This window comes from Hyperolius riggenbachi, chromosome 8, assembly GCF_040937935.1.
Source record: "Hyperolius riggenbachi isolate aHypRig1 chromosome 8, aHypRig1.pri, whole genome shotgun sequence".
Taxonomy (NCBI): domain Eukaryota; kingdom Metazoa; phylum Chordata; class Amphibia; order Anura; family Hyperoliidae; genus Hyperolius; species Hyperolius riggenbachi.
Window position 1 is genome coordinate 243,684,334 of NC_090653.1, and position 21,475 is coordinate 243,705,808.

The window sequence follows — 21,475 nt, forward strand, 5'->3', positions numbered from 1 at the left end:
TTAGGGCTTTAAAACAAAAAAGAAATATTTGGCTTGAAAAATGCCCTATAAACTATATGTAAGGGGCACAATTATGCAATGAGTAATAGTTTATTTCGGATCCATTTTAAAACATTATAAATTCACATCACTGGAAAATGTGGGGATTTTGTTCTTTTAGGCCCCCCTCACACATGACAGAATTCGTGTGCATTTTCAGTTTTTGCAAATTCGCTTTTACAGCACATTAAATACAAGTCAATGGCATCCCATTTGACATGCGTTGTAGTGCGAATTTTCACATCCAATTTTCCTGCATGAAAAAAAAACATGTATGCTTTTTTTCAGTACTGACATGCAAATCGCATACAATGCAAGTCAATAAAAAATTTGCATGCAAATGCAAAGTTAATTACAAACAAATTTATGTAAATTAACTTCATTGATACACAAAAATGATTATAATAAGTTGTAAGGGTAGAAGGGGTGCAGCAGAATGTCCCTCATTTAAAAATTAGGCAGCATTATAACTACATTTGGCAGGGGGTTTTTTGCACATAACCTAATTAGGCAGCACACGTACCAGTTAAAAATCTGAGTATGGATACAGAGACAGCAGAAGGATAACAAGATCTAAAACGTTTAAAATGAGGAGGTAGTGGTGCCGATCAATTTTCAGCAAAACACTTTATTTACATACTCCAGTAAAATACAACGCGTTTCGCGGTAGTGACTAGCTTCCTCAGGCAATAAGATGGAGCATAAACAAAAACAGGTCTGGTACTATGCCAAGCGCCTCGGTGCTGTGCTGAGTTAAAAAACTGATCCCATGATACACCCCAATAACAGAGTGCTCCAAACAAATATATCACTTATCCCCATTAAATGATTTGGGATGGGAGCCTCTGGCTTTTTTTCATTTTTAAGTAGAGAGCCACAGATGCTATAGATTCTACTTGCCGCAGGCCCGAACTGGTTAATTACAGCCCCCCAAGACAGACCTCTTTACCTGAGGGGTAACAATAGACCCCACAATCCCCTCATCGAGGGAAGGCCCCGAGAATAAGAGGGCCTGGTCCTGGGATGAAGAGTGGCGTGGCAGCGGACCTTCCTACTACGCATATCTCCATGGTTACAGACTGCTCCATCAGCACACAAAGCACCATGTTTTTTTTTTTTTTAAATGTAATATCTCACAACGTATGGGGGGGGGGGGGGATTGCTGCCAAATTTTGCTGGGAGCTCTGGGAAATTGCTCTCGATACAGACCCACAATAAACGGCTGCCCCCCAAAGCAGATCTCCAGTTACAGGCTGCTGTCATAAAGTGACAAACATCTCCCCAAGTAAAAGACAGCACCTCCATGATACTTCTGTACCAGACAGGACCCCCAGTAACGGACAAGAGCCTTAGAAACAGCCCTCTGCGTACGTATATAACCGTCTGTGAGCTGGGCGCAGGGTTAGCTCAAAGACGTTAAATACTATGCCACCTCCAAGTCGTAGCAACTGGAAGGGAGAAGTAATTCGGGGTCCGGCGATCGCACAGGGTGCGTAGTATAGCACTAGTGCTATAGACAAGACAAGACAAACAACATTTATATCGCGTTTTTGTCCTGGCGGACTCAAAGCGCCAGAGCTGCAGCCACTAGGGCGCGCTCTATAGGCAGTAGCAGTGGTAGGGAGACATGCCTAAGGTCTCCTACTGAATAGGTGCTGGCTTACTGAACAGGCAGAGCCAAGATTCGAACCCTGGTCTCCTGCATCAGAGGCAGAGCCCTTAACCATTACACCACCCAGCCATAGTGGCGCCCAGTTACAAACAACCTGCATCGGTCCCTCTTGCTACAATGCCTACAATAACAAGCACTCCATGCGTGCAGAACTTGCAGTGCTGACAGAGCTTACCTGTCCAGCCTCTGAACCCATCTTCTCCGATCCCCGCCCTCCACATCATGTGACGCTGGAGAGCAGAACTGATGCAGGGCTCCAGTCGGCTGCTGTGATCTCTGGGGGAGGGAGAAGAAATCAATAGGGGAACATCAGTTATGCTGTGGAGAAGCGCCCCCCGCTCTTGAAAAGTAAGGGTCCTTCTCCACCCGTTGTGCTCCAATTCAATAATCGGGAAAAGCGCACGGGAACATCTCCATTGCATCGCAGCTCCACGATTGCACTTTTCAGTGGAAAAGGGCCCTAAAAGGCGACCGTGGCACGTGCCATACACACACCACCATAGATAAACCTCTACCTCTTGCCCAATGCTTTTATGGGTTTTTGGTATTGGGGTACATGCAGGCCTGGATTTACATCACAGGAGCCTATAGGCACAAATGTCCTGGCACCCTAGACTCTGCCCTCCATGATCCTACAATCTCCCGCCGAACCACACCACAAGTGTGCTTCATAGCCCAACTGTCACTTCTTCTTTACTTCCCTTGCCCATCATAGGTAGCTACAAGTGTCCCTTAGCATTAGGAAGCCAGAGGTACCCTCAGTATTAAGTAGCTAGAGGTGCCCCCCAACTGAAAGGAGATCTCATCAGTGGAATGCTGAGAGCTGGGTGAGTAACCTCTCATTTATGCTCTGCATAGGGTAGGGGGGAAGAAGGCTTTAGGGGAGGGGAGTGAGCCTCCTTTCCATCATTAGGTGACTGTAGGCACGTGCCTACAGTGCCTTATGGTAAATCTGTGCCCTGGGTACATGTTATCAGCAGTGGGAGTCCAGAGTGGCTAAAGCGAGACATTTGCTGCATTCATATTTTGTTTATTTTTAATGTTTTTGTGGAACGTTTAAGCCTTACTGTGAGACAAGTGAAAGGCATAAAATAACATCCTGGGAATTGAATGAAAAGCAAATCTATTTGAAGAGTACACATTTACTCAGTCGGTGCGGTCTCTGAATGATGCAGTTATGCTGAAATTTCCCAGTCATAGCCTATGGCAGTGAATGGGAGCTGCCTTGCTATGGTAATATCTCTGCTCTCAGCAACACCAGCCATTCCAAAACAAGATTGGGAGGATTCCGTGATGCGGTGGGCATCCCTGGCTGGGGACATAGAATACAATAAAGGGATGTGGTCACTCAGGAAGCCTATCTGTACATGCTGCACTGACTATGCACTGACTATGCAGCAAAGGCATTATATGGTGACTGCATAGTCTTCTCGGGTGTATTTATATCCTAAAAAGGGATTACAGCGAATGACAAACAAAATGAAATCAGTCTGATTTTATTTGTATTTGCATGTTTGACAACACAATCTTTGTGAGGTTTCAGTAATTATGGATTGTGCAGTTCAGATTTTCAGCCATACATTGAAGTTCAATACACACTCAGCCTGTAGGTATTCCAAGACACTTCACCAGGGAGTCAACCCAGGAATCCCGACCCTTAGGGCGAAATGGTCCAAGTTAAAAGTGATAGACACAGACAAGTAACATAACTACAATTCATGGGGCCCCCCAGCCAAACTTGAAGACCCACCCCCCAATGTTCACACCCCTTTCCTTGCCCCCCTCCCCCCCCTGGTGCTCTTCAGGGCCTTGGGCCCATCTCACAAGGTTCATAAAACAAGTGTGGCCATCATGATCTTCACACCCATAACATGTGTAGCCACGAAAAACACCTGACCTGTATAGTCCCCTGTATCGGAGGCTCTGTGCCCCCCTGCGATCACATGTGCTGCTCCCTTCTATCTATGCCTCTGGACCCAGAACTCCACTTGGATTTCATTTAGCAGTGCTGCTTTATTGTGTTACAGTACCAGAGATACAACAGCACGTTTTGGTCAAACAAGACCTTTATCAAATGCATTTCATAAAGGTCTTGTTTGACCGAAACGTCATGCTGTTGTCAGTGGCGTACCTAGGGCATTTGACACCCGGTGCTGGGTATTATAAGACACCCCCCCCCCCCCCAAAAAAAAAGTAAAGGGGCAAAAAATGGGTGGCGCTATAACATGGGCGTGGCCATGACCGGATGAGGGCGGAGCTAACTGTAGTTTGACGTGAACCCGGGTGAGAGTGATATGGAGGCTGCCATATTTATTTCCTTTTAAACAATACTAGTTGCCCTGCTAAACTATTTGGCTGCAGTAGTGAACTGAATCACACCAGAAACAAGCATGCTTGTTCAGGGTCTGTGGTTGAAAGAATTAGAGGCAGAGGACCAGCACGGCAGCCAGGCAACTGGTATTGCTTAAAAGGAGATAAATATGGCAGCCTCAATATTATTCTCACCTCGGGTTCCCTTTAAAAGTGCAACGCAAAGACAGTGGACCCAAGTTTTGGTGATCCTTTCCCCAGAAAATTCACATAATTGTGCAGGTTTTCTCAAGAAAATAAACGTAATGTGTGCAGATTTGCCCAGAGAATACGTTCAATCATGTCGGCAGATTTGCCCAGAGAATACGTTCAATCATGTCTGCAGATTTGCCCAGAGAATACGTTCAATCATGTCTGCAGATTTGCCCAGAAAATACATGCAATCATGTCGGCAGATTTGCCCAGAAAATACATGCAATCATGTCGGCAGATTTGCCCAGAAAATACATGCAATCATGTCTGCAGATTTGCCCAGAGAATACGTTCAATCATGTCGGCAGATTTGCCCAGAAAATACATGCAATCATGTCGGCAGATTTGCCCAGAAAATACATGCAATCATGTTGGCAGATTTGCCCAGAAAATACATGCAATCATGTCGGCAGATTTGCCCAGAAAATACATGCAATCATGTAGCAGATTTGACCAGAAAATACATGCAATCGTGTGGCAGACCTGTCCAGAAAACACTTCAATCGTGTAGCAGACCTGGCCAGAACATAAACGCTACCCCTGGCTGCTAATATAAATAAAAAAATAAAAAAAACAACATTAACTCACCTGCAGCAGAGCTCCTGTTCCGGCCTCCGTCCAGTGCACAGCTCCCATGATCCTCTGCAGCCAGCAACTCCCAAAGTCTCCAGAGCAGGGCTTCGGACATTTTACTATAGCCCTGCTCTGCCGCTGCGGTGAACTGATACGGCATCTATTAGATGCCGAAAGTCAGTTCACGCTGGGGGGTGCTTGGAGAATTTTAAGGGGTGCTTCAGCACCCAAAGCACCCCCCCCCCCAGTGCCGCCACTGCCCCCAGTATAGGTAGCTAGCAGTTGCCCCCAGTATAGGTAGCTAGTTGCCCCCAGTGAAGGTAGTATAGTTGCCCCAATATAGCTAGTATAGTTGCCCCCAGGATAGGCAGCATAGCTGCTGTCCCCAATGTAGGTAGTGTTGCTGCCCCCAGTGTAGCTAGTATAGTGGCCTCCGTACAGCTGCCCTCCAGTATAGCTAGTATAGTGGCCCCCATAGTTGCCCCAGTATAGCTAGTATAGTGGCCCACAGTTTAGATAGTATAGTTGCCTCCATTGTAGCTGGTATGGTGCCCCCCCCCCAGTATAGGTAATATAGTAGTGTAGCTAGTATAGTGGCCCCCCGTTTAGCTGCCGCCAGTATAGTGGCCCCCAGTTCCAGTTTAGGTAGAATAGTGGCCCCCAGTTTAGGTAGAATAGTGGCCCCCAGTTTAGGTAGTATAGTGGCCCCCAGTTTAGGTAGTATAGTGCTCAACCCCCCCCCCCCCCCCCGTGTAGCTAAAAGGAGGGGTGACAGCAGGGATAGCGGCGGGGAGGGGGGAAATATCCCCCCCCCCTCCCTCACCTGGGTCCCCTCCTTCTGCCTCTCTTCTCCCCCCAAAAATGCGGGCAGTGGGCCGGGGGCAGTGGGCAGCGAGCAGGCTGGCGCAGAGAATACTCACGTTACTTCCGCGTATCAGCCTGGAACGCTGCGTCGCCGTCACGTGCCTCTACTGCGCCTCCAATGATTGGAGGCGCAGAAGAGGCACGTGATGGCGACGCAGCGTTCCAGGCTGATACGCGGAAGTAACGTGAGTATTCTCCGCGCCAGCCTGCTCGCTGCCCACTGCCCCCGGCCCGCTGCCCGCATTTTTGGTGGGAGAAGAGAGGCAGAAGGAGGGGACCCAGGTGAGGGAGGGGGGGGGGATATTTCCCTCCTCCCCGCCGCTATCCCTGCTGTCACCCCTCCTCCTAGCGCTGCTCTTCCCCTCCTTAGTCAGGTGTAGGGGGGTCGTGGCGACACCCCCCTGGCTGTCTGGCACCCGGTGCGCCACGCCCCCCTGCGCCCTTAGGTAGGAACGCTACTGGCTGTTGTAGCTCTGGTATTGTAATGCAATACTGCAGCACTGCTTAATTAAATCCAGGAGGAGTCCAAAGTCTTTCACTTTTTGAACTCAAATGTCTCCAATCATACAGTGGGCAATCCAGAAATCGTAAGAGTAAAGTTGGCCACATGCTATTAGATCAATGATGGCTAACCTTGGCACTCCAGCTGTGGTGGAACTACAAGTCCCATGAAGCATTGCAATACTCAGACAGCTCTAAGCATAGCTCAGGGAGACAGAGGCATGATGGGATTTGTAGTTTTATCGCAGCTGGAGTGCCAAGGTTAGTCACTGTATTAGATGTTTTCAATAGATTACACTTAGGTTTAAATGTTTAGGTTATTTAAACACATAAAATCAAACAAAAATGTAATACAGATAAGACTAATAAAAGTTCTGATAAAAATGTGTTATGCCTGTTATTTAGATAGTCACTATTGACACCTGCATTACTTTGTACTGCATTAGGCAGCACAAACGACCAGTCCACCATTAAGACCCCCAATTCTTATATTATATCCATGGACTTGGGATACACAGAGCTAGTTACTACTTCCTCTAAGGTATGTACTCACCAGTCTGTCTTTGCAACAGGCACAGGAAGGTAAGTACAGTAATGTTTAATTAAAATCATTATATTTTATATATGTGTCTGAGTCAGGCCCGGGGGCCAAATGCGGCCCGTCAAGATATTTGTGGTGGCCCACAAAAGCTCTCTACAGCCACTAATTAGCAGCTGCCACTGTGCTAAATGCAAACGGTGTATAGGTGTATGGGTTATTTCCCATGGAAATGTTTTATTTGTCAAAACATTTAATGTCACTGATTAGCCCCCTAGCACTCTCAAGATTGACAATATGGCCTTGGCCCAGGGGCGCCATTAGGCATAGGCAGTACAGGCCATTGCCTGGAGTGCCATTGGTTCTGGGGGCGCCATGTTGCTGGATTAAGCCTCGCCCCCTGATTGAAGCCCAATCCACCTGAATGAAGCCCCACCCCATGGTTGTTCTATTACTTGCTTCTGCTGCATCTGCTTAGCGTAAGTTGCAGGCAGCAGCCACTGTATCCCTTTGTGCCTCGTGCATCCTTTTTTCCCCCTTTGTGCCTCCTTCTGTCTCCTTGTGCCTCCTTCAGTCCCTTGTGCCATGTCTGACTCCCTGTCTGCCCTTCTGTTCCCTTTATGCCTCCTGTTTCCCTTTGTGCCTCCTTCTGTCTCCATTTGCCTCCTTCAGTCTCCATGTGCCACCTCTGCCTCCTTCTGTGCCCCTTTGTTCCTCCTTCTGCCCCCTGTGCCTCCTTATGTCCCCTTGTGCCTTCTTTGTCCCCTTGTGCTACCTCTGCCCCCCTGTTCATCCTTCAGTCACACTTTGCCTCCTTCTATCCTCATGTGCCTCCTTTTGTCTCTCTTTGTGCCTCATTCTGTCTCCATGTGCCTCTTCAGTCCCCATGTGCCACCTTTGTCTCCTGCACCTTCCTCTGTTTTCTTGTGAAACGCTGCCCACATTACGTGTATTTTCTGGTGAAACGCTGCCCGCATTGTGTATTTTTTGGTGAAATGCTGCCACATTTACGTATATTTCTCTGGTGAAACGCTGCCGCAATAACTGTAATTTTTGGTGAAATGCTGCCGCATTACGATTATTTTCTGGTGAAACGCTGCCGCATTACGATTATTTTCTGGTGAAACGCTGCTGTAATACGGTTATTTTCTAGTGAAACGCTGCTGCATTAAGATTATTTTTTTTGGGGGGGGGGGGGAGGGCACCACAGGTTTTCTCGCCTGGAGTGACAAAATGGCTAGAGGCGCCCCTGCCTTAGCCTAAGACATTTGGCCACCCTTAGTCTAAGCAATACGCTTTCCTGCATTCTAACAGCACCTCCTTCCTGTACCCTCTCTTTGCTGGGTTACCACAAGGCTTCTCCTCAGAACCCTTCCCTTTACAGTGTATGACATATGGTCGTGGTCAAATTATCAGCTGCCATTATCACCTATGGTTTACGCTATGACAGCTACTATTTACTTCCTCTGAGGTGCATGAATGGATTTTGGTGTCAGCAAATCTGAATGGGTGACAGGAGAGGCCCTAATCCCCTCAAGATGTTCATTAACCTAATGCAGAGGTTATAATACGGCAGTGAGTGAGGTGTCGGCTAGTGAAACTGGTGGAGGTTTGTGCTCTTTCACCTGGATTGAAGTGTTGCACTTTCAAGACACGAGGAGCCCTGTTTTGGGAACAGTACCTATTTTTCAAGGTCATTTTACATGCAAGATTACTGTCTCCACTTACCTCATGATTTTATCTCTGAGACCAGGGGTGTCCAAAGACCAGCCTGGGGGCCAAATGTGACCTGCCAAGCCTTTTCCAGTGGCCTCCCAAGCTCCTGAGAGATTTTCATTGCATGTAGCCCACATGGGCCTGGACTTGATGAGTGAAGGGTAGCCACTTATGCCAGCAGCTGCCACTCATTAGCAGCCACCATTAAGTCAGCAGCAGCAGTCACTCATTAGTGAACGCCACTGCACACTAAAGGGGACAGCACACAAGGGAATATGGTTTATTTCCCATTGAAATGTTTAATTTGACAAAATGATAATAGGCATACAGTACCTAGGGGCAATCAGAAAATGTTTTGTTTAATTTCACTAGTTTGTCCCCTTAGCTTTCTCACGATGGGTAATATGGCCCTTGGTCCAAAGAGTTTGGCCACCCCTGCTTTAGAGTGCAAACTCAAAATGGCGTGGCTCTCTCTTAGTATTTACAGTAATACTGTACCTTTACTCTGCGATGTGCAGGGTATAGTGTTCTTATTTGTACTACTGCGTGTATTGTTGTGTATCATCTAGTAGTGCCACATAAAACCTTGTCACAGTGTAAATCATTAATTATAATAATAATATAAAGTAATTTCAGTGAACTTTATGACTTAAACCCAACTGCAATATTTTATGAGTGGCATTAGGTATTCAACCACTCAGTCGTAGCCTTTTAAAACCCACAGTGAGAAGATGTATGTGATTTCAGCAGTGAGGAATAGACCAAACGTGACGCTCTGATTTGTAGCCGTCTACACAGGTAGAATGACCATTATTTCAGCTCAACCCCGAGGTCATATAACAAAATAGCAGCTCTCCTGGAACCATTTCATCGAGTGTAAACAGGACGGTGTACCCCCCTGCCCCTGCGTGTATACAATATGCTGGGATAAATTTATCGCAGAGAATTTACAAGTTAATGGCTTTATTTTTCCTAACGGAGACTGTACACAAAAGGAGTGTTACCGGACTCAAGGCTGTGTGAAGAGGCTTGAACTCTTAACCATGTTATTAGATAGGTGTAGCTTTATCATTAAGAGAGATGTAAGGGCTGTCAGATGAAGTGCAAACCTTGAGATGTCTACTACAAAGGAATATCTCTGCCCGTACTGAAGGTCCCGAGGAGATTGTGTGGAGCCTGCTTGTAATTCATTTGCAAATCCACACTGGCATCAGAAAATACAACTCTCCTCAAATACAGAGAAAATTCAAAAATCTGTCCAATGGTTAGCAGCACACCAAATATCTCCAATAGTTTAAAAAAAGAAAAAAAAAATACGACGTGTATTGCAGCAGGAACTATCAAAGCCCTTTTTATACTTTAAAATCCATCATATTTAAGCTGGCAGTATATTTATACACTGAATGGCCCAAAAAATTTGAGACATCTTTTAATGACAAGTTGGTCCACCGTTAGCCGGTATTTTTCTTGACATGGACTCAACAAGATGCTGATACCATTGCTGAGGAATGTTGGCCCATGCGGACATAATGGCAGCTCTGAGTTTGATTGGATGGTGGCGTTTCCAAGCTTTAAAGTCATCTTTCGGCTTCATCCCACAAATGAGTGAGCTGGCCATGGAAGAAGGTTAAACTCTGATTGATACTTCTCAAAACCGATTTGAAACCGATCAAGCATGGTGGCAAGGGCCCACAACAGGCTCCTTTTTCTGTGATACCAAAGGCACTCTTGATGGTCTCCAGCTGCTAAAGCCCTTTGAAAAGTCTGTCTTCTTGTGCATTGGTATATGCTTTGTGATGCATTTTTATGCAGCTGTGATTTGTCATGTTGTTGCCCTTCTGTTGCTGTGGACTATGCGTTCTACTCGCCTTGCACCTCTCTTGTTCACAAGCCTTTTTCGACCAAAATAGTCTTTATCATTTGAAGTTTTTTCCTCAACCGCCACTCTCCAAATATCCGAGATACTGTTGGGCGAGAAAACCCTAAAAGAATTGTCTTTTTACAGATGCTAGCACCAGCTCTTCCTGTACTGACGATCATTCCTCATTCAAAGCCACTTAAATATTTTGTCTTACCCATTTTCACATTAACTTCCCTGAAAACTACGTTGTCCGAAGCTGAGCGTTCCTTATATAAGCAGCTCTTCGTTGTTCCGTCACTCTACATCACCGTTGGAATGGTTTACTTTCAAATAAGGGGTGACTCTAATTTTTGGCCACTCAAGGTAGCTTGCCAAACGATGTGTCAAAGCGATCAATTCTTCTCTGAAAGGAATCGATTTGGGAAGGGTATGACTCCTACTACACACACTGCACATAGATTTCCAATCGATTCCAGCAGAGAATTTATTGAAAATCGATCAAACTGGACAGTCATTCTACTGCCGCTCTTGTGCCGCCCTCAATCTATCTGGATTTTCCTTCCTGTCTGATGGATACTTTTCATAGATATTTGGTCAATCGGACATTTCAGAGGAATTGATTCCCTGCAGGTTGAACGGATCTGCAAGAATATGAAAAGAAAAATGCTAAGTGTATGGGCTCCTTTACTGTCACATTTCCAAGCGGCAGTCACATTAACCCCTTCCTACACAAAATTCATAAACCAGCCCTCAAGAGATTCAAGTGTGCATCATTGTTAGTAAAATAATGGCGGCACACTGCCTTTCCATTCAGAGAAGCACACCAGTGACAGTGCATCTGGATAAAACCTTGCCAGTTTAACCCAAGGTGGAGCAACAACCCATGCGACCCTCCAGGAAAATTAGGATGGGGGTCCAAATCCCCTTGTGTGTCTGGTAAAACACACAGCTTTGCCCCCCTCCCTGTGTTTCAGAGTAGCGCACTGGAGCAGTGTAATATTTACCTCCTCTAGCTGCATTGGGTCACTTCTGTCCTTCCCAGCAGCTGCACACTTTCTAGTTTGCACACCTTCGTCACATGACATGTATTTGGAGCCAGAGGTATGCAGCATAGAGCATGTGGCTGCCAGGAAGATCAGAGGAGACCTGGAGAAGGTAACTATTAATTTGCTCCACTGCACTACTCCGCAGAAGGGGGGAGAGTGGGGCCCACATGGTCACTATAGTTACACCACTGTCCTTTTATTATGAGCAGTTCCATGAAGGAACTGCCTTAGTTGCAGTTTTGCTGTGCACACAGCCAGAAAGTCCATGCAGATTTGGAAGCCTTTATAGATGAAGCAGGGAGGGTGAGAGTGTTTTACATCAGGTGACAACTATGTATTGGCAGGGGAGGGCGAGCCCTGCATTTGATTGACCATTTTTCATTTTTAACTGCACATTGTGGCATCTAATGGCAGACTTTGAATGAAGGTGTGCTGGGCTGGCTAAGTGGTTAGCACTCTCACCTTACCGTGCTTGGGTTCTGGATAGGGTCTAGACACTATCTGCATGGAGTTTGTATTTTTCCTCTGTGTTTGAGTGAGTTTGCTCTGGGCACATAGTTTCCATCTACTATACATTCCAAAGACATATTTGTAATGTTTTTGGTTTTTCCCATATTAGACTATAGGAAGGATTAGATTGTGAGCTGCCTACAGAACAGTTATTGACATGAATTTAGCTCATAAAGTGCAACTGAAAATGCCAGTGCTATCCATATCAATAGTATTCGAACTTTAGGGTTTTAGTTATCTAGGGAAAAAATAGACACGGTGGCATGAAGTCTGCATCTAAAAGGCTCTTCTGAGGTTGCTATTGGACATAGGTGAACAGTCAGACATGCAGGCATGCTCCACCTACCCTCATGTGACAGAGACTTTACCATAAACATGACATGTACACTCAGCTTTGCATAAACATATTCACTTAGTTCTGCCTGAAACCTATAGTGGCAGCTTAATATAATATACAGTAGATGAAGTCATGCAATTCGGATCTTTAGGCATCTGTGACCAACAGTTTATCCTGAGTCACAGCTTTATAGCACAGACATGGCTTAAGGAAGCCAAAAACATTCAATTAAAATATTGTGAAATAAATCTTCTTCTTGCAATAAAGGCAATTTAAAGCTGAACTCGGCAGCTAAATACTCAAATGAAATATATAAAATCTTGCCAAAAGATTGTGGTCCCTTCCAAGCTGTCCTGTTATTAAAGTGAACTCGAGGGGACATGAGACTTGATGTGAAAAACGTATATGTACAGTGCAAAACATATTAATAACCAGACTTTTTTTTTTGGGGGGGGGGGGGGGGGCTACCTGAAAGAGTTAATTTTCAGGCATGCAAGTGACCGCTTCTCTCTTGTCGGTACCTTGTTGGGAATATAGTAAACCTCACCGAGAAGGAAATTACAACCATAAAAGTTTTCCTGGCAGAATACAACTTCTGATGGCAGGGGATAGATAGAAAAGGGTCAATAGTTGATGTATTTTAACTCTGGGACACTTAATAGGCTGGCATTGAGCAGAGACAATAAAACATTCAATCTACTTTGTAAGTGTTTAAATATAAAATAAAACCTCCTCTCACTCCCGCATCCATGACTTCTCACGGGCTGTCCCTTTCCTTTAGAACTCCCTCCCTCAGCCAGTTCATCATGCCCGAGTCTGGAAACCTTCAAACGTACTCTGAAAGCACGACATTTCAGACAAGCTTCTAATTTGCTATAGGCAGCACTGAAGGCACACTGCCTTACCTACTAACCCCTGTGTTTCCTTCTCTATTGTTTCCTCCGAGTCCCCACTACCCTCTAGATTGTAAGCTCGCAAGGGCAGGGACCTCCTCCTAGTGTTTCTCATACTGCTGTAATTTTAACATATGCACATGTACCAGCTACACATCAACTATGTATGTATTTGTATTTCTACTAATCAATGTCATGACTGTACATGTCTTGTATTTGCTATGTATATTTGTTCCCCACTATTTGTTTTGTACAATGTACAGCGCTACGGAAGATGTTGGCGCTATATAAATAAAATAATAATAATAATAAAACCTTGGAATATTTAAAAGTATTTTTTAAGGAGTAGGAGGATAAAAACAATTGCTTATCTCATTTGTTTATTTTCACCTCGGGTTCACTTTAAAGTGAACCTGAGGTGTAAATTGACTATTTAGTCACAAAACATAGTACCTAATCCAGGTCTCCTTGTGGATCTTTTCGTGCTCTCCATTGTGCCACTCGTCCTACAGGTCCTTAGGAAAAATTCTATTTCCTTATTCCAAAAGTACTTCGGGATCACAGCACGTCCCTGAGAGCAGTGCAAGCAGAGACAGGCGGGAAGGGGTGTTCCTAATGCATCTGTGGGCGTATTACAGGAGTTCCCTTACAGCACAGGACGCCCCTTTCTGTATCTGAATCCCCACAAGCTGCTTGTTGCTTTTTTATTTTTTAGGGGGCACTCCGGAGACCGGGGGGCAGAGAAAGGCACAGGGTCCGGTTCCCGAAGCTGCAGACAGCGGAGGACGGTGACGTGGTAGCGATCCGAGAGGATGGGGCTGGAGGAAGCCCCAGGTATGTATACATTTTTTTTAATACTTCAGCTTTGAGTACCTTTAAGGTAATACTTCAACAGAACTTTGAAGGAAGGCTTTCTCAAGACAGCAATAAAAGCTTAACAGAGATCCTAACCCCACTCATTTAAAAAAATGGGAATTCCACTTTATGAACCCCTATAAACTATGGGGTGGGGTTATTTATGTCAGCACGAAAAGGGAGAGCTGCAGTAAAAGTGGACATTTCCTGTGCAACTAATCAAAATTCTTGTTTAAGTTAACTGAAACCCCATTGGTTGCTTAATGCAACTCTTCTTCATTTGCTCCAGGTTTTTGTTGGACCTGCCTTGAAAAATCTGCCCCAATTTTTTTCCTCTTGCAAGGCAGTAAGTAGAGCCATGTAAATAATTTCTTAATGCCCCTGGGGCAACTGTGCATCCAGAACTGATGGTTTGTAGTGCAGATAAAGCTTAGCTATAACACTTTTTATCCAACTTGCCTACAGTTATTTCCAGCTTGTTAGGACTCATTAGTGCAAGGCGCGTCTTTTATCATGGAGTGATCGTTATGCTGGCTCAGGGAATTGCTCACTTCAAATTCCCAATCAAGCAGAAGCAAATTAAAAAAAAATCCTCTTTTTTTGGATGCTTGAATCAAGGTGGATGTAAATGTAATCCTTGGCCCTAAATTTGTTCCTTTCCTCCGGTGCTTAGAAATGAACCCAACAAAATGTACCTCACGTATTAGGATGCTTTGCTGGAGGGTTTCGTCTCTGAATATGGCACCACTGGTCGCATCATTAAAGGTAATTTGGTCATGTCATGGAGCCAATTTGCCGGTGTATTATGCAAAAGAGCTGACATGTGCAGCTTCGTCTGTCATAGAAATTCATTGGCAATCCCTTAAAAGGAATACCTCGGTGTGCGATAGGGATGCAAAACTACCACAGCAGGCTGCCATAATTTAACAGTGTTCCAAAGTGACCCTACTTGTGTAATACAAGTAATGGTCTTTGTATCCGGTTTCCATGCCAGCCAGGGCCAGCCTCTCTCTCACTCATTCTCTTTCTCTTTTTAAACCCCATTAACCATTTGCTGCACAACAGAGCATTAAGGAAAGTTCACCACCAGGTGTCAATCACATTATGTTGATCTGCCATGATTGCTTTGAATCTCAAACACCAAAGAGTGAAGAGCTTTCCAGCTTTATCCTGGCACTTCAGCCAGGAAGCCCCATTGGAAAATGTTATTATTACTTTGCTGACAAGCCACAGTGCTCTACAGAGTACATTGAACAATTTATGTCACTCGCTGCTAACAGTCTGTTCTAACCACAGTAGAGGGACAGTTTTTGGAAATGCCAATTAACCTACCAGTATGTGTTGGAATGTGGGAGCTAACTAGAGTACCAGAAAATGTAAACTCCATGTATAGAGTGTCCTGGCTGGGATTCCAAGTTGGAACTCTACTACTACCTATGTCACAGCGCTAGCAGCCCAACTGATCTATACCATAATGGTTCATATGCACTTGTAATGTGACAGTTTTATTGTGAGTGCTGGAACTGTACATACATAGTTTGGGATACTTCTTGATGCGGCTGGGGCACAAACCTTGAAAGGGTGACTGAAAAAGCAGTGACTTCAGTTGTGAAAGTACTGCAGTTATTTGCAGCATATATAGGATATATATATATATATATATATATATATATATATATATAGTCTTGTCAGGGCCGGTAGACTTCTTGCCGCCTGAGGCAAACTTGTGAGGATGCCAGCCAGCCCCCCATAGGTAGTATAATTGCCCCCAGTATAGGTAGCAGAAGTAAAGTGGGCTGCGTTCCACTGCTAGCATCACTTCCTGCAATAGCAGGAAGTGACACGAGCGGTGGAACGAAGAGCTGGATCATGGAAGTAGGTGAGTCATTGCTTCCCCCGCTACCTGACAGAAATTAAATTCTGCGCAAATAGCTGGAGGGGGAGCACGGACAGAGGAGCCTAAGGTGAGGGAGGGGGGACTGACCCCCCCCTCCCCACTGCTGTGTCCACTGCGCCCTCTTCCTAGCTGCTATCCCCTCCAACTCGGCGCCCCCCCCACCCACTTCCGCCACCTGAGGAACCTGCCTCACCCCTCCTCATGTGTCAGCCCGGGGCTGACTTGTCACTAACTGTCTCTCAGAGGAGCTCACAATCTAATTCCTATCATGCTCATATGTCATTGTCTAGCTGTATGTGGGGGTAAACCGCAGTGCCTAGAGGAAACCCATGCAGACACGGGGAGACCATACAAACCCCATGCAGATAGTGCACTGGCTGGGATTTGAACCAGAGACCCAGCGCTGCAATGCGAAAGTGCTATCCACTATACCACCTAATGTCATTTAGCGATTTTCTATGCCAAAACACTAAAAGGCCAACACAAATGAGTAACTATTGTTTTGCATTCCTTCACTTGTCTTCGCATGTCATGCTCCCCTGCCTTTCCACAGACAAGAACAGCTTCACTGTAGGCAAGCTATGTCTCTGCACAGCTATTACTCTCTTGCTGTCTTCTGAGACAATCATGAACAATAACAAACAATTGAGTTTGTTCACAATTATTAAGCACACATACAGGTGCTTTTTAAAGCGCTGTGTACCTTGATTCTTGTATACAAACATAGGTAGCAGTATGCCTACACACTTCCTGCTCTTTAACTCAGGAACACAGATGGTGGCTTAAACCACAAAGTTAAGGTTTGGCATGCCTGGTCTTCTCTGCACCACACTACTGATAAGTGAAGCTGCACATACTGTAATTTTAGGGGCTAACTGGCAAAGCAGGTCGTTTCGGCGCACGACGCTCAGCACCAAGCGCTGAAACTAGGTGCTGCCGTAGCAGTAATGGTATACAGAGCAGGGCGGGTAAGGGTAATTTAGAGTTCCAGTGATCACTGGACCCCAAATTACATCTCTCTCCGAGTTGCTACGACTTGGACGGGGAATCATATTTTACGGCGCTGCCAGGGATTTGAAAGGCAGTGGAATGATGGCTTACCCTGCACCCAGCTCACCGGAGTCATACATATATATATGCCTAACATTTTTTGTAGTAGAGTGGATTGGGTGGTCAGGAAGACCTTAAAAAAGCAGACCTAAAACCAAGAACTGAATTTTGTGTATTCAGTACTATTAAAAGGGAACAGTTTTTATAAGGTACTTATCCTTACCGTTTATGTAAAATAAAACAATAACAAAAACCTCTGGCTAGACTCATGATCATGTGGTAATGCCAACTAAATTCAGCCTATCTGGATGCATGCTGGGAGATTTATTTTAGTAAAGCCTGCAATCACCACACTCAGTTTTTGTTTCTTTATAGCTCTGCAAATTAAGAATTTACTTTTTTTTCCAACACATCTTCATTGAACAAGCTGAATAATTAGATACACTGAAGCAATTTTTTTTTTATATAATGAATTGGTTGTGTAGTATAATTATGATATAATAATTTGGTTGTGTAGCAAAGAACATATTCTCATATTTTTTATTTTAAGTTATATAGTTTTCTTAATAACATTGCATCATTCTCTAATATTTGCAGTTTACACACTACTCAACGTGCTAAATGATTTTACAGAGCAGGCCAGTGAACTATTCAACTGTCTTCTGCAGAGAAAAAGAAAATACAGTGCCAGACACTTGAGATAACAAGCTTCAGAAGACAGAGCTCTCTGCAACTTTGAAAGTCGGAGAGATCAGTGGCTTTTTTGCAAAGATAACAACTGGAGTTTCTTAACTCTTCCTGTACTGGAAACAATATTAGACTTATGTCTCTGTTCCTATTTTTTTTTTACTTACCTGTACTACACATACAAATCATTATATAATTTATTTATTTTTTTGCTTCAGTGTCTCTTTAACAAAAATAGGGCCAGTGCACACCAATAAGTGCTAGCGTAATCACAAAACTCATCACTTTTTGAAGTGATTTTTATAGGCGATTTTAGGCATATGCCTAGCGATTTTGTAATCATGCCTAGCAATTTTTGGAGCGTTTTGGTGCAGCGGTTTATTTTTGTTTTGTTACAGTGGAGCTGTAACTGAACAGCTTCTGTAACAAAAACGCTTGGAAAATTGCTCTGATCTAGCACTTTTCAGAGCGATTTTCCACTTTCCTACACTTAACATTGAGGCTGAATTGCCTCAGAAATCAGCAGAAATGCTGCAGGACCCGTGTTTGTGTTTGGGAGAAGATCACATCGCTCTGGTGTGATCCATCCCATTTAATTACATTAGCCAAGCGCTTTTCAAAGCACTCAGAAGCGCTCTTGGTGTGCACCGGCCCTGAGTGTCATTGATTCAGAGAAGGCGAGTCCCTAGATGAAAGGTGGGAATACTGTTTAAAGAGGAACTCCAGTGAAAATAATGTAATAAAAAAAGTGCTTCATTTTTACAATAATTATATATACATGATTTAGTCAGTGTTTGCTCATTGTAAAATCTTTCCTCTCCCAGATTCACATTCTGACATGTTTTACATGGTGACATTGTTACTGTGGGCAGATTATGTAGCTGGTCTGGCTTTAACAGACAGCTGTAAGCAGCTATTTCCTGTCTGAACATTGTTACATTGTGGCAGTTTGCCCAGAGTACCGTACGGTACCAGAGCCTCTTGTGGGAGGGGTTTCAGCACAAAATCAGTCATACAGCGCCCCCTGATGGTCTGTTTGTGAAAATCATTATTTTTCTCATGTAAAAGTGGGTATCAGCTACTGATTGGGATAAAGTTCAATTCTTGGTCGGAGTTTCTCTTTAAGTGAAAGGTTGAACATATTATTATCTAGTTGATGAATAAACTAGGGGTATAAAAACATAATGTAGGATTAGGTCAACGTAAAACATAATCCCTGTGAAGAAGACTTATTTTCATCCAGAAAACATGGAAAAGTTTCCATTATAGTTTTGTCCTATATGATGCCAGACCCACCCACCATGGTGTATCTGTTGAGCTTCGAACCTGTAAAAATCTCATCCCCACAAAATACAATTCCAAGCTTCCGGTTCTGGATCCTTTTTAGACGTGATGTCAATCAGCAATGTGTTGGAAGGAGTGTCAGAAACTGATAATTTTCCCTGGTGTCATTAGCTGGGCTGTGAATTTGCTGCAGGGCTGCAGAAAAAGTAGATAAAAGTGTTAATCACTTGGGTATAGTGATTTCCTGCTCTCTAATTAAGCATTGTTCTCCACACACCACTTTCCAATGGAATCTATAAAGGTGTGCCTTGATTTACTAAACCTGAAGATTTGCCTTGATTTACTAAAACTGAAGGCTCTATCGAGGAACTGTTGACATGCAGCCATGCTAAAAAAGAAAAAAAATCTCTACTGCATCAAATACAAAAACCATGCATGTGCGTTGATGTCGGTTGGCACACATTCACATGGGTGATCATATGTGCGTATTTACTGAAGGTCCTGCACACATCAACAGTCCCATTTTCTTACCTCAAAAACCCTCAATTCCTCAGACCATTTACAACATGAATTATTCAACAGCTTTCCAAGCATCGTGTTTCAATAAGCTTGGTGAAGGAAGTGTAATAGCTTTTTATAAAGGATTATTGTTTATGAAACACTACCAGCCTTTTCAAACACAACATGAAAATAGGACCTGGTAAATGTCTCCTTCATTCATCTACTTACTGTGTGGTGAAATCCAGGCCTGGGATGAAAGACTCATCACAACAAGCTGGGTTTAGGCCCCACCCACTCAGTATTCTGAATGAGTTGCGCTCTGGGTGAGTATCTGAATCTATAGGAGAAGCTGTAAGAATCATAATTTTTACAGCCCTGATTCAGGGACAATTTTATTCATGTATTTATTAGATGTGTAGTTTAGAATTTTAATGCATATTTATTTTTTGTCCTTAAAGCATACCTGAAAGTGACATGATGATATAAACATTTGCATATATAGTCAGTGTCGTAGCTAGAGATCATGGGGCCCCATAGCAAAACTTTAATGGGCCCGCTGCTCCTACCCTATGAATTTGAGTTAATTGGTCATTTTACACTCTCATGCAATCAACACTGCACATAGATTATGGGCACTGAGACAAAGTTTGAGGGTGGAGGAACACAAGAAAGTTAATGATGAATAAATGAAGTACCTGGGCCCCTTATGCTCCAGGGCCCCATAGCAGCTGCTATGACTGCTATGACTATTGCTACGCCCCTTTATATAGTACTAGCTCTGCTAAGAAATTATTTGAAGTTCCTTGCTGTTTTCCAGTACAGCAAGAGTTAAAAAAAACTTGAGTTGTCTATGCAAAACAGCTTGCCTGAGCTTGCAGCTTGTGGAATTTAGTCAGGTTTCCTGAAAAGTGAACAGAAGCTGAAAGCCTTTCTGTCAGGGAGAAAATAAAATAATAAGGTTTCAGTGCAGGAAAGTCCAAAGGGTCATTGTTCCTGTATCTTTTTGAGTTTAAAAGCCATAGTGTGGATTCCAAACAGTAATCTGAAAAAAAAATTGAGACTCTTTTCTACACTGCTAGTGTTTTATTTATCACCCGTACTACACATACAATCCATTATCACATAGGTTTATTTTTACTTCAGGTTTACTGTAGAAAGTAACCACTGTGAAAGTTTAGTGATCCTATCTGCTCTTTTGCCCAATTCCTTATAAAATTCCTACTTTCCCTGTCAGACAACGACCTGCCGCCTGCAATGTCCCAACATCTTCAAGCTATTGACATGGTCCAAGTAGAAAAAGCTGCCTACTGTTCATGTTCACCTGCTTCCCTCGCTGTTGTCAGCCTCCTTACAAGACACACATTACATTATTTTCAAAAGCTGCTAGTATTAAAAAATTGTGTGGTAAGCAGGCACATCCTACTCCCTGTTACTTAAGCAGCATCACTGTTGTATTATTATTATTATGCATTTATACAGTGTTAACATCTTTCTCGAGATGCTAGTAAACTACTTCTTATGTATAAATCACTTGTGAGGCCACATCTGGAGTATGGGATACAGTTTTGGGTGTAAAAAAAAAATTTACCTCGCAGAACGGGTACAAAAACAGGCAACTAAATCACAAGGATGGAAGGTCTCGTTTACCAAGAAAGTTTGGACAAACGGCTTATTTAGCGTGAAAAAAAATGATGACCGATAGGTGACAGATTAGCTTTCTGTCCCTAGGCTTGTACAGTGGACAAGGGGACATGATCTGCATATGGGGAAAAAAGTTTTTGCCATCTGTTTAGAATTGAGTCCTTCACAGTGAGAGTCGTTAAAGGAAACTTAAACTGAGAAGGATGTGGACTTTTCCTTTTAAAATAATACCAGTTGCCTGACTCTCCTGCTGATCCTGTGTCTCTAGTACTATTAGCCATAGCCCCTTATCAAGCATGCAGATCAGGTGCTCTGACTGAAGTCAGACTGGATTAGCTGCATGCTTGTTTCAGGTGTGAGATCCAAAAACTACTGCGGCAAATACATAAGCAGGACTGACAAGCAACTGGTATTGTTAAAAAGGAAACATCTAAATCCCTCTCAGTTT

At 43.9% G+C, this 21,475-nt stretch overlaps 1 long non-coding RNA gene across 4 annotated transcripts in view; it reads left to right on the plus strand.

Annotated features, from left to right (window-relative positions):
- Positions 1 to 21,475, plus strand: part of LOC137527704 (uncharacterized) — a 667,489-nt gene that overhangs the window by 150,455 nt on the left and 495,559 nt on the right. The window lies entirely within an intron of this gene.